Source organism: Coregonus clupeaformis, unplaced genomic scaffold (assembly GCF_020615455.1).
Source record: "Coregonus clupeaformis isolate EN_2021a unplaced genomic scaffold, ASM2061545v1 scaf0741, whole genome shotgun sequence".
NCBI classification, from domain to species: domain Eukaryota; kingdom Metazoa; phylum Chordata; class Actinopteri; order Salmoniformes; family Salmonidae; genus Coregonus; species Coregonus clupeaformis.
In genome coordinates, this window is record NW_025534196.1 from 58,172 (window position 1) to 72,712 (window position 14,541).

Here is a 14,541-nt window from a genome sequence, read left to right on the forward strand (position 1 = left end):
TGCTGTGCTGTGCTGCCAGGTAACACAGTGATCCACTTAGACAAGGCTCTAGCCAGGATGAGGGAGTACGAGCGCATGAAGCTCAAGGCTGAGTTTAGCCCCAACACAACCGCTGCTACTGCCTCTGAGGCCTCTGCTAACTCCTCTGCTAGTGCTGCTCAACTGCTGGAAGGTACATCTCTCGCTCTCCACATCTCTCTCTCTCTCTCTCTCTACCTCTACACCTCTCTCTCTCTACATCTGTCTACATCTCTCCCTCTCTACATATATCTCTCTCATCTATCGCTCGCTCGCTTTCGACATCTCTACATCCTCGCGCCTCGACATCTCTCCATCTCGCTCTACATCTCGATCTCGCTCTCGCTCTACCTCTCGCTCTCGCTCTACCTCTCGCTCTCCATCTCTCGCTCTTCATCTCTAGCTCTCGCTCTACATCTCTCGCTCTCTACATCTCTCGCTCTACATCTCTCGCGCTCTCTCTACATCTCTCTCTCGCTCTACAGAAATGGTAGAAATGCGTAACGCTTGCTCCCCAAAGCCATGTGCCTCGTCCCACTCTCCGGTCTTGTGGTCTGAGGGTGTGAGCACTCCCACACACGTGTTTCCAAGTGCAAGGCACTTTGGCTGTCTGCGATCTCATGTAGAGCCCTTGAAGTGTGCAGTCGTCCCCTCACGCTCGTAGTAAAGAAAAATGGGACGTGGCAATGGTGTGTTGAGCTGTTTAGATTTCTCTTGATGTCAGCTTAAAAAACACACACCTCAGATGGGAGATGTGCTAATAAATGTGTGTGTGTGTGTAAAGGTGCGGGAGTCTGGTCAGGTGATGTCCACTGTCCCCAGATCGACACCCAGCAGCTGGACAGACAGATTAAAGCCATCATGACCGAAGTCATCCCCTTCCTCAAGGTAGGAACCCAGGACACACCTTAATACTCTATAGTGGTCTCCTTCCCTTTCATCTCCTCTCCTTCATTTATACTAGGGGTGGTCAATCCTCATCCTGGAAAGCTACTGGTCTGGATGTGCAGGCTTTTTGTTCCAGACTTATTCTACATTTGGAGTGAGATAACATAAGACTATTGTGATGTATGTTTTGTGTGACTTGAGCAATGATTCACATAATGTTCTAAGAACAGACATTTTCACTCTTGGAATGAAATGCTTGGCAGTGGAATAGCCCTTGTTTCTGCCTTAGCCAACTTGTTGATGTCCCAACAAACAATTTGGCAAAGCTAGCATGATTTGAATCCAACAACAGTCATGTACCCAGGCTAGCAATATTGAATGTTGTTAAAGTCAAAGAACTGAGAGTGGTTGTTTTTGTTCTTGTGGTCTGTCAGGAGCACATGGACGAGGTGTGTTCCTACCAGCTGCTGACGTCGGTGCGGCGCATGGTGCTCACCCTCACCCAGCAGAACGACGAGAGCAAGGAGTTTGTCCGCTTCTTCCACCGACAGCTGGGAGGCATACTGCAGGTATGATAAGCATTATGATATTGTTTCAAATGTAGGGAGGGGTTTTCCCCCACTGTGACTCAAACCTCAGATTAGTTTCTTTTGGTAGAATAAGAGCTGAAAACGTCCACCCAAACAAGTTAACAAAGTGCAGACTAACATAAGAATATGTATCCAGAAATATTGGTTCAGCCATTTTAAAATGCGTAGTATCAGCAAAGATTTTTTATAACTAAACCAAGATAGACCCACAGCCTGTCGTTTCCAATGGGAACAAATGAGCCATAGTGGGCAGAACAAGCAAGTAGGGGGCAGAGCCAAGCACGAGCTAAGCGAGATCCTATTGGTTCAGCCATAAAAAAAATAAAAATATAAAAAATAGTATCAGTGTGCAGCTTTTTCGATTTTCTCAACACCTATTCTGTCTATTATCTAGTGCAGTTTTAGCTTATCATTATTATCAAAATGGAGCCCTAAGTTTCTCTCCCTCCCCCTCAGGACTCTCTGAGTAAGTTTGCAGGACGTACTCTAAAGGACTGTGGCGGGGACCTGCTGGTGGAGATCTCTGAGATCCTGTTTAATGAGCTGGCCTTCTTCAGACTCATGCAGGATCTGGACAGCAACAGCATCAGTACTGCTACTATAGCTAACTCCCAGGCCAGGCACAAGAACAGGAGACAACCACCTAATAACCAAGTCAAGCAGGAACACAGGAATAATGAGGTAGGTGGAGGGAAGGAGTCTGGGGAGGGTGGGTGTGTGTGTGTGTGTCATTCGATCTATAATGAAATGAGGGAATCCATTTCAAGACTGGTAAACATTTGTCTACTTTCAGGAGAACAAGTCGCGGAGGTCGAGAAGGCCTTTTCCCCAGCATATCTCGATGAAGACAAAGTGAGAAATCAACATTCAACATCTGATTTTTCTAGTGTGGTTTCAAGCCAGATCTGTCTCTTTTTAGACTACACATTGTGTAGTCCAGGGGTGTCAAACTCAGAATGTGTTATTTCCTCAGCGTCAAAATCAGCAAAAAATATTCCAGCGTTTTTGTTTTTTTTTACGCTCCTGACTGTCTAGCTTTCATTTCAGTGATTATTAGCAAGCTGGACACTGTATGAATGTAGGTCCATTTGTATAATTTCTACACAGTTTCAATTTGGTTTAGTCATTTTAAAGTATATTGAGTAAATGTTCTACCCCAAGAAATTGTCTAAAGAAAATTCTAATTTGACACCCCTGGTGTAGTCTAAAGGTTGGAAGGATAGTGTAAATGTCTTTAACTGTTTACATCTCCCTCTGTGTGTAAATGTCTTAAATAACTGTTTACATCTCCCTCTGTGTGTAAATGTCTTAAATAACTGTTTACATCTCCCTCTGTGTGTAAATGTCTTAAATAACTGTTTACATCTCCCTCTGTGTGACAGGATGAAGATGAGACAGAGCAGAAAGAGACCGAGAGGGAGCGGCACGGAGGAGAGAGGAAGGACAGCAGGAGCAGCGAGGCCTCCGAGGTGGAGGTGGAGGAGGAGGAGGAAGAGGAGGATGGAGAGGGACTGCCACTCTCTATTAGTGAGTGAATACTACAATGCGAGAAGCCTCAATTAGCATAAAAGCTACTCTGTAAAGTGAGTTCAACCACAGCGAACCTTGCTAGTGACCGTAGCTACTAGAGGAAGCTTGTGAACGAGTGTTCTGCAGGTTAACAATGGAGGATTTGTTGTGAATTTTTATTGTCGTGGCTTTACAAGTGCCGCCTACCTATTTCCAACCAAGTAAACTCCTACTACTACTAGGATTATGAAGAGTGCCACACCCTAGACTAGTTACCTCCCAGTGCTAACCCTTCATGGTTTATGTTCTTGGCCAGATCTGTCCAAGGCGGAGACCCAGGCCCTGACTAACTACGGCAGCGGGAGGATGAGAACGAGGTGGAGGAGATGGAGGAGTTTGAAGCTGAGCCCCCGGACGTCCAGACCTCCCTGCAGGCTAGCAATGATGGCGGAGAGCAACGGGTTAGGAAACACACACTCAGTACACACACTTCCATTAGACTGTCTAGTTACCATCTTCTCCTGTATTTCAGGGAGCAAATGAAGCCCCGTCAAATGGAAACCGAGAGACAAAGTCGGACCAAGAAAGCTCTGAGAGTAACGATGGTAAGAACGTTCACTGTCTCTTAGCTTTTAGCCAGCCAAAATAGTGCCCGTTTTTCTTTACGTCTACCTTTTTGCTGTGTACATTGTCCACATTTTGATAAATGGCTGTCGGGTGTTTTCATTATAGCAGTGTTTGGTCTGATGGATGTCTTTGTGTTTTCAGCCCCTCTGATTCTCAATTAACCCCATTTCCCCCCGCTTTCCTATCCTTTACAGTGGGGAAAAAAAGTATTTAGTCAGCCACCAATTGTGCAAGTTCTCCCACAAAAGATGAGAGGCCTGTAATTTTCATCATAGGTACACGTCAACTATGACAGACAAAATGAGGGAAAAAAATCCTGAAAATCACATTGTAGGATTTTTAATGAATGTATTTGCAAATTATGGTGGAAAATAAGTATTTGGTCAATAACAAAAGTTTCTCAATACTTTGTTATATACCCTTTGTTGGCAATGACACAGGTCAAACGTTTTCTGTAAGTCTTCACAAGGTTTTCACACTGTTGCTGGTATTTTGGCCCATTCCTCCATGCAGATCTCCTCTAGAGCAGTGATGTTTTGGGGCTGTCGCTGGGCAACACAGACTTTCAACTCCCTCCAAAGATTTTCTATGGGGTTGAGATCTGGAGACTGGCTAGGCCACTCCAGGCCCTTGAAATGCTTCTTACGAAGGCACTCCTTCGTTGCCCGGGCAGTGTGTTTGGGATCATTGTCATGCTGAAAGACCCAGCCACGTTTCATCTTCAATGCCCTTGCTGATGGAAGGAGGTTTTCACTCAAAATCTCACGATACATGGCCCCATTCATTCTTTCCTTTACACGGATCAGTCGTCCTGGTCCCTAGCATGATGTTTCCACCCCCATGCTTCACAGTAGGTATGGTGTTCTTTGGATGCAACTCAGCGTTCTTTGTCCTCCAAACATGACGAGTTGAGTTTTTACCAAAAGGTTCTATTTTTGGTTTCATCTGACCATATGACATTCTCCCAATCCTCTTCTGGATCATCCAAATGAACTCTAGCAAACTTCAGACGGGCCTGGACATGTACTGGCTTAAGCAGGGGGACACGTCTTGCACTGCAGGATTTGAGTCCCTGGCGGCGTAGTGTGTTACTGATGGTAGGCTTTTTTACTTTGGTCCCAGCTCTCTGCAGGTCATTAACTAGGTCCCCCCGTGTGGTTCTGGGATTTTTGCTCACCGTTCTTGTGATCATTTTGACCCCACGGGGTGAGATCTTGCGTGGAGCCCCAGATCGAGGGAGATTATTAGTGGTCTTGTATGTCTTCCATTTCCTAATAATTGCTCCCACAGTTGATTTCTTCAAACCAAGCTGCTTACCTATTGCAGATTCAGTCTTCCCAGCCTGGTGCAGGTCTACAATTTTGTTTCTGGTGTCCTTTGACAGCTCTTTGGTCTTGGCCATAGTGGAGTATGGAGTGTGACTGTTTGAGTTTGTGGACAGGTGTCTTTTATACTGATAACAAGTTCAAACAGGTGCCATTAATACAGGTAACGAGTGGAGGACAGAGGAGCCTCTTAAAGAAGAAGTTACAGGTCTGTGAGAGCCAGAAATCTTGCTTGTTTGTAGGTGACCAAATACTTATTTTCCACCATAATTTGCAAATAAATTCATTAAAAAATCCTACAATGTGATTTTCTGGATTTTTTTCTTCTCAATTTGTCTGTCATAGTTGACGTGTACCTATGATGAAAATTACAGGCCTCTCTCATATTTTTAAGTGGGAGAACTTGCACAATTGGTGGCTGACTAAATACTTTTTTCCCCCACTGTATGTCTCTCCCACCCTCCTTTTTTCCTCACCTTCGCCTGTCTGTCCTAAACTTTCCTGCTTGATTATCCCCCCCAGTCAAGAGCAGTAAGTCCGAGTCCATCGAGGTGGTGGACTCCCCAGAGGAAGAGCGTGAGGCGGAGGGTGTGGAGCGCGGGAGGCCAGAGGGGGAGAGCCAGGGAGGTACGGCCTCAGCAACCACCAACAACCAGGAGGGCTCCCACTCCCAGGGCTCAAACAGCAGCAGCAGCAGCCCCGACACAGAGTCACCCGTCATGATCAACATAGACGTAAGACCACTACACCGACCTATGGTCCTTTTTTTCCCTCTTTTTTTTTTTGCTACAAAAATTGTATTGGATTCAAGTCTGTAATCAGATTTTTTTTATTTTATGTATTCCAATGTCTTTATTACTTCTCCAAATGCTCTTCATGATTTATACCCTTTAAATCTTTATGATTTATACCCTTTTAATTATTTATGCTTTATACCCTTTTAATTCTTTATGATTTATACCTTTTTAATTCTTTATGATTTATATACTCTAACGCTTTAATTTTAATTCATGCAGGAGGTGGGATCAGGAAACACGAGCCAGAAGTCAGACGAGGAAGATTTTGTCAAAGTGGAGGACTTACCCATGCAGCTCAGTGTCATATGTGAGGTGGGACTAGCCAGAATGACTCCATTTCCCCTGTTGTCGATACGTCCACTTCCCTTTTCCTCTTCTTACAAACTGTCTGATCATTGGTCTTATGAAATCTAATAATGTTCTCTGTGTGATGAACAGGAGGCGCTCCAGAAGAGGATAGTCGAGGAACAGCAGAATAATAATCTGTCTGCTGAGATCCTCAGTGGGAACACTGACACACTGGCTGGACTAGTGGGAAATGGACACACACTCAAAGAACCAGGTAGGTACAGACAAGTACCTAGTGAAATGATGCACTGTCTGGCACAGTTTTCAATTCAAAATTGTTTCATGAAACCGGTAGAGCGCAACTTCTTCACAGAATGTCCAGGTAAATAAATGTATGTTGCAGAACTGATATTATTCTGTCATGTAGACAAGTAAATGTTGCCTATATACTATGTTATGAATGACTATTTATACTTTATACTATTGTATCTATCTGCTGTGTTTGCGATATCTCTAGAAAGATAGAATCCTTCTACTACTTTTTTCTCCATCTTTCTTACAGAAACGATAGGTGCACAAAGTGCATGAAGAGACTGTCTTGTACAAACGTTGTCGAATGACCACCGTCTCATTGACCACTACAGAATAACCCTAAAGATGTTCAGACTCCTATTGGTACTTAATGATTTGATTATTGGACGGTAGCAAGGGTTGGCGAGAAATGTCAGGACGTGCCAGTGACTAAGCTGCGCTCGAAACAGTTCAAAACAACTACAATGGTTAAAACAACTATAACTGTAATGTAACCAATACGGTTTTGTTTATTTTAACTCCTGAGGCTGTATCTATTAAGCTCATCAGAGTAGGAGTGCTGAAGATCTAAGGTCAGTTTGGGCTTTTAGATCATAATACATATTGATTGTATGGACAAGCTGGACCTGATCCTGGATCAGCACTCCTGCTCTGAGACGCTTGATACATATGGCCCCTGATTCCTGAATGTGTTCTATGATTTGTTGCTGATTTGGGGTTTTAGGGTGGGGTCTCTCTCTCGCTCTATGCTGCTGTGTTACGTATAAAGTTTAACAAGCCTCGTTTGAATCCTCTAGTCTAGCAAACTTGTTGAAAATCGCCTTAGTTCTGTTTTTTCCAGATATGGGATCAGTTTGAAATCGGTTTTGTCATGTTGAATTGTTTTATTTGTTTGTGTTCTTGGCCTTGCCTTATTCTCTCGCTAGCGCCCATGCTTTTCAAGCAATTGACCCTTTGAACTCTTAAGAACTACAACGCTAAAGAACTACAAGTACGACTTCAAACTAGATTCAGGCTGCTGGTGAGGCGTTGCATCACCTTTGGCTGTAAAGACTACATTGGCACCTAACATCTTTTCCTTCTCATGTCATGGGGCTGTTGGTCATCTTTACTGCACTATTTTAATGTTACCTTTTCCCTTCCAAATCTTAGTTTTACCTTTTGTAGGCATGTTGATATCTCTTTTTGTTTTGCTTTTGTTTCTCGGGGCAGTTTCCCATGATTTCCATGTAATTAAAGATGTTAACCACTATGTAGTTTTAAAGAATAAAATGATGGAACTTTTCAAAGCGGTGGCTTGTCTTTAACTAGTGTAGTTTACTGGAAGTCTGTAGACATAAAAGACCCATAATCAGATTACTTGAATGCAAAAAAAATTGGAACTATGAACTGATTGATCAATGTTTTCATGTGCCCAGTTTATACCTGGCGCTAACACGTGTCCTGGGCACTTTCTCAATTGGGTAAAAATCTGTCCTCTTCTTAACTCCTTATGTCCTCTTCTCTGTGACCCGTAAATCGAAAAGCGGTCGCCATATAGAATAGGTGAACGGAGGCGTTTCCTCACCAAGCACTCATTACATTTACGCTCCCTTATCATCCCTACCGCGGTAGAACGTGTAGGCTCTTATCGACGATAGAAATAATGATGGGCTAATATAATTGTGTTTTGTTAATTTGTAACAAAGCAGTGAACAGCATACAAAAATTGAGGTGCCATTTGTTAACCCTTTACACTTGTGGGAATTAGCCTATATGGATAGCATATGCATGACCATGGAAGCAATTGAAAGGGAACAGTATGGATATAATGGGGAAATTATTAGACCAAGGAGTACACAACCGTTCACCTGACAACTGAATCCAAACTTTACACATTTTTATTTGCATTTTAGCCATTTAGTGTACTTTGAGTACATTTGATAATGAAATCTAAAAATAAATAAAAATCCGGATATTCCTGGAAAATGTGGGGTATGTGCAACATAAGACCATTTTTACAAGGGTTTGAGTGAGGACTACCTGGTGTCTCGGTCCACCCACCTCCAAAGCATGGACAGTTCCTAAGAAATGTCAATGCACTTATGACTGTCTGCAACTATAAGACACTTTTTTAGCTCTCCTAGCTGTGCCGTTGAGGAACTAGAGCACACTTGTTTCGTTTGGAACGCAACCCTGTATCCCCGCCATCACACAATTACTGTTTATGCAATCCAAAAACTGTCCATTATAAATTGCAATCTGGGTCAGGTGGGCATGATTTTAATGCTTGTTCTATTGCCCACATGACTAGCTAAGTTAATACGATCTTAGTTAGGCTTTCAAGGCAATTCAGAGAAACAGATCGTAATTTTGGTGCGCATAGAAAGGAGTCTTGAGTGCATTCAGGTGCAGTGAATTTTCTTCAATAAACAAATGGGCTCATTCTGTTCAGACCAACCAAGGGTATGATATGTCATCTTGTAACTACATCAAGCATAGTGATCATAAACGTTGACACTGTATAGACATGAGATTTATGATTTGGAAATGTGAAGTGCACATTTGGACTCTCAGGTGTTTGGCTTGCTTATATGACATCAAAGCGGTATTTATTATAATCCTCAACGTCTCATCTTTCAAAATGCATAGTCATTTTAAATTTCCAACATTTCCCTTTTTTTCTTCTTTAATTTTTTTACAAAGGTTGCCCCCAGCCCTTCCGGTAATTAGGCAACTTCTTTTAGTGTGGTGCTCAAGTTCAGAATGGCTGTCAGTCAAAACTCATACAGAGCTGTGAAGCGGAGAACCAGAGCTCTGACGTCATGTATAGCATGTTACTGTACAGCCACTATGTTCCAATTTAGGGGCTTATTAGTGCCCAAATCTGCCATTTTTACCCTGTATACGGATACGAGTGTTACAGGTTAAGCAATTGAGGTTGAGGCAATATTTGGATCAGAGCAGTTAGTTACAGTGCAAAGACTTGAAATATGTACAACATGATTCTCCAGTTGTGTTTCTGAATCAGTTGAAGCCACCACCGTTCTGTGCAATAGATCATTTAGAAACTGATCTGAGGTCTGTGTTGGAGGCTTCACCAGGGCATACAGGGGTTGGGGCAGTCACGGATGTAGGATTCCAGTTTTCCCTTGTTCACGTCCATCAACGTGGTGTATGTGGTCAACTGCAATGACGAGAAGAAGTCAATGTCACTCCGGACTTATGCATTACACTTTTTATTGAATCGATAGAAATACTTTGAATGGTTCATTGCGATATGGTTGATTAATGATAAAACAGTAAATAAGGGCTCACCTTGTTCAAGACTGGTTTTGTCGACAGCACGTCGTACACGGTCTTCAGTGAGATGTTCTGAGGAGAAAGGAAAGGGGAAAAGAATCTTAGCACTTTGTTTAGCACAAAGATACTTTCTTGACTGAGTCCGATTTCCTCTTGTACAGGAAATTAAAACAAACATCCAGAAATATAATGTAAGGAGCAGAGCCAAATTATAGAGTTGACTTTTTGTTCAGCCATGGAATGGTTGGTAGTCTGCCCACCTATGCATCTATGGCTTATCTATGGTTGTAGTACTCAGTACTCACTGCCTGCATGGTCTGGTTCATACACTTCATGGCTGGAGTCCTGCGGTTGTCCAAGAACAGAGGCTCATTCCAGTGATCGTAGTTGGTCTCCAGAACGTACCAGCGGCCCAGCTTCAGATCAATCCTTCACAACAAACACAGGAGTACAATGTTTAGGAATTTGATGCTTCCTGTTTAAATCAGGAATATCTACATGTATCCTTATGTAATAGAAACGAACCTATCGGCTAGACAGATTTCCCTGCTTTTGTAGTCTTGATCACATCCCTGAATGTTTTACAAACCCAGTGTTTAACAATATGATTTGTATGACTATTGTGATGCAAGGTGATCTTGGGCATCATTATCTACTTTCATTAGTTGAAATTTGGACTCAAGGATTTCCAACAGCATAAATGTGGTATTTTGGAATAGAATGGTGTGCCGTCTTTTGTTCCCACCCCCAAGACCTTTTCAAATCAAACATGCTAGTGCTGGGCTGGAACAAAGCCTGCATCCAGTGTTTCTCCATGACAAGTTAGAGACCCCTGCTTCACTAGTAGTGTGTTTATAGACAATTTCAGTAGTTGAAATTGGATAGTAATATAGTGTTTTTAGCCACTCACTCCCAGATGTCGATGCTGAGGACTCTGGAGCGGGTGATGACACAGCCCTGGCCCGTCTGGTTCCCTCCCAGGATGAAGTAGGCCGGGGCCAGCAGCTTGGTCTGGGCCAGAAGGTGCTTAGCCTCCTCGTAGCTGCATACACACAGGGTTAAAGAGAGGGTGTGTTTGTGAGACCAAAGAAATGTCCATTTCAAAATGCTGGTCTTGAATGTACTCAGGTTTTCCTCCATAATACAGCCCTTATCTCTGATTCCACTAAGTATTGCCATCATATTAAAGCAAGAATAAGAATGGGTATTATTACCTTCAATAACAAAACATATACATATAAATACGGTTGACATGATATTGTAATTTGATACTTCCATGAAAGTGGAAAGATACCTGGTAGCATTCTCTAAGACTGAGCGAGTGAGGAAACTCATCCACATCCCATCTCTATTCCCCAGGATCCACTCCACGATCCCTGAGAAAGGACAGACACACTTAACATTCCCCGCTCCGCATTCATCACAGGTCTATAATGTACTGATTGAGAGACCGGGAGAGTTTTATAGCTCACCGATGTATCCTCCATCAAGGCTGAAGCGCTCATTCATGGTCAGAGTGAAAACATGCTTCAAAGAAAATGAGAAATGTAAAAAAAAGTGTCAAACATTACACTGTTTCACAACTACCATGATATTAAAACAGATGTAAGAAAGCCATTTATTTTTCTGTCATCATTGGCTAAAAAGACACCACTTCAGGGTCACGTTCTAAAGGCATGAAAAGGGATTTCTGACAATGTTCCCATTTGAAAATGTTGCTTTCTTCCATTTGTGCCTGCTGAATGCAGCCCGGAGCAGACTGGAACTCACCGGCTTGATGCCAGTCAGCATGCCCACATAGCCGGCGAAGTTAGTGGACTTGAAGACCGTCTTGTTGCCTCTCTGGAAGTCGATGTTGACCACCAGAGGCTTGAGTTTCTCTGTTATCAGCCAGGACCTGTTCTTCATGTCCCACCTGGTAGAGAAAGAAACAATATAAGGGGATTCTTTTCAGTAAAGAATAAAACGGTGTAGCAACTGGGAAAAAAAAGTTGACAGAAAACCAGTGAAAAACAAATCACATTGGTTAGAAGGTATTGTTCATCCAAATAACAAATGCAAACCACATTATATAACCACATTATATAAATCAGTGACTGACTAGTGATTTGGGTTTGTAATAGCTACAGTGTCCTATTAACACAATGGAGCACAAAACAATGTGTGGTAGGACCCTTGATATGCCTTCTTTTGTCACTAAACCGTAGCAGTGACATTCTTACCCCATGAATAGTCCAAAGTCCATATTCCGCCCATGGATAAGGTTACCTATGACAATGCAAGGAGAAACCAAAATGCTGTGTGTACATGAGAATTTCAAGCATCACGTCCTACTATGATGACATGTACTTGCTGCATAACTAAAGTATTGATTCAAATGTGTCATAACATAACATGAGTTACTTACCATTTGAGTCCTCTGCCACTAGAGAAGTGCACACCGTGAAGACCTCATAGAAGATGTTGAAGAGGACAACCTCGCCTGGAATGAAACATGTATAATACAATCAGAATAGGAGGGAGGTGAGACAGAAACTAGAGACCGAATGATAGTGAAGTTACGGTCATGGGTTGAAATTAGGCAATTGTGGGTTACTGTATATTACCAAGGGGAACACCGAGGCAGTCGCAATTCCTTTTATTTCCTCGTTGAATGGGTAGGGAAGGGGTACTCACTATCAAAGGCTGCAGAACACACAAAACCATTAGTCATGGAGAAACAGTTACATGATCAAATTAAACAATAATTGAAATGATTTTATGAGACGAGGTGTAATAGAGTTTTCCAGTGAAATGATCAAACGCTCTCACCAAGTCCTTGTCGACCAAATCTATTAGTTTCCCACTAGGAACGAAAGCGTTGGCCAAATCCCTGATAGCCTGGATCATGCTGACCAACTGAAGAAAACCAGACAAATAGTGAATAAGAAAACAGTACAAGTATTGATCCTATAGTAAATACATTTACGTAATTGAAATTGATATGAACAAGACATGTAATACTCTCACCTCAGCTTTTTTGTCAGTGATGATTAGCTTCCATCTTTCGCTGGGGGGCAAATCCAGGTCTATTGTGTACCAGGTGACGGACCCTTTGAATCTGATCAAAACCGTGACATGAGACATTTTAGATTGATGCATAATGACATTGAGGTCACTTTACTATCCCCTGAAAGTGGTATTGCATAATATTGTCATGTGAGACTCATTCACATTAGTCACTAAAGTAGTCATAGTTGCCCCAGTGCAATTACAATGGACAGAGGCAGGTAGCTAATGACATTATGCACCTGGTTATACACAATACAAACACTTCCTGTTTACCTTGCATAAGGTGTGCCGCCTCATGCATGAGCTAGGAGCTTGTGCCAGGTGTTACAAAACTTATGCAAGTTGTTTAGTTGGACATTTGACAGCACCTTGGACAACTAGCAAGCACACTGTGACTAACTAATGGCAATACTTACGTTGGACCTTTGGGAGGGTACATGCCCGTCTGACATTCTTCGGTATACTGTTAGAGGGCGAAAGAAAGCAAAGCTTTGTTCAGGTGAAGACACACTTTCTAGCTAGCACTCAGGCTAACTAATATTTTGATGACAGAATAGTCAGTATTTGGATGCACTTACCGGTGGCACAAACTGTGCCGATACTGCAGATAAGGACACCAAGAGAAGAGAACACAACCAATTCATCTTGTGCCCCGTTGTTTGTGTGTGAAGCTTCTTCTAACTTTTGGTCCGCTTCAAAATACGGAAGTGCATGCTTTCCTCGTGATTTGAGAGGAGCGTACCATTACACTATGGGCAGGCGGCTTCAACAGATTTTATACATTAATTTTTCTCTGATTCAGATACATTATTTGTTTTGTTTATGTCGCTTATTACACATAAAAATGGTTAAGTGTATAAATAGGCTTCTACTGATGTGAAAATATATAAATATGTCCTCCCATCCCTGATACTGGTACATTCCTGATTGTTATACTGAAGTGAAAACAAGCACATGACATGACTGGCAGTAAAGAGCAATAGAATGGGCTTATTGTAGTTAAAGTTCGGCACAGGTTACTCATAAAACAACTGAAAGGGGTTGTGTGTGACAAATTACTTTTTAAAGCAAATTCGCTTGTCATCAAAGGCTGTTAAAAATAGTTTAAAACTGAGGAGCTTTGCCATATTCACACCTTGAAGCTGTAGTGGAGAGTGTGGTAAATTGAGCCAGGGGTAAACTGAGCAACCGTTGTTTCTAGGAAACCGAATACAAAATAAATAGTATGTGAGGAAAGAAACCGCATGGAAAAAGTAGTAAGCAAGTTAGGTCCAAAAAACAGATTTTCAACAAGTTAAATTAATTTGTGTTGAGGTTTCATGACGCTTGTATCAAAACCAAAGTAAATTATTGTAAGATTGTTCTATACATCAGTTTGTGCCTCTATAAGCTTCAATATGAGGCCATAAAACTAGCATTAAAGTGCATCCTTGTAGCTGTGTGGGCTAATATAGTCAAAATGTTGGGATAAGTTGAGAAAATTGAAGTATGTTTTCTTCCCAGGTGTAATGCAAGGCATTATTCCTGGGATATGAGGTAACAACAGGGCCTAGCCTATGTTAAAAGTACCAAGTGTTTGTTAGGTGTTAAGCCTGTGTTAAAATATGCTTAATATGATTAAAAGACAAAAAAGCAATTGTGATTGTGTTGAATTGTGAGTGTGTGAAAACCTTGTGAAGACTAACAGAAAACGTTTGACCTGTGTCATTGCCAACAAAGGGTATATAACAAAGTATTGAGAAACTTTTGTTATTGACCAAATACTTATTTTCCCCCATAATTTGCAAATAAATTCATAAAATCCTACAATGTGATTTTCTGGATTTGTATTCCTCATTTGTCTGTCATAGTTGT

General features: G+C 42.0%; 2 pseudogenes; one reads left to right on the forward strand and one right to left on the reverse strand.

Moving 5' to 3' along the window:
* LOC123485574 overlaps positions 1-7,639 on the forward strand; it is a 28,355-nt pseudogene extending 20,716 nt beyond the window's left edge.
* A 1,272-nt stretch (positions 7,640-8,911) lies between these two features.
* LOC121551001 lies at positions 8,912-13,403 on the reverse strand (annotated as a pseudogene).
* Between the last annotated feature and the right edge of the window lie 1,138 nt (positions 13,404-14,541).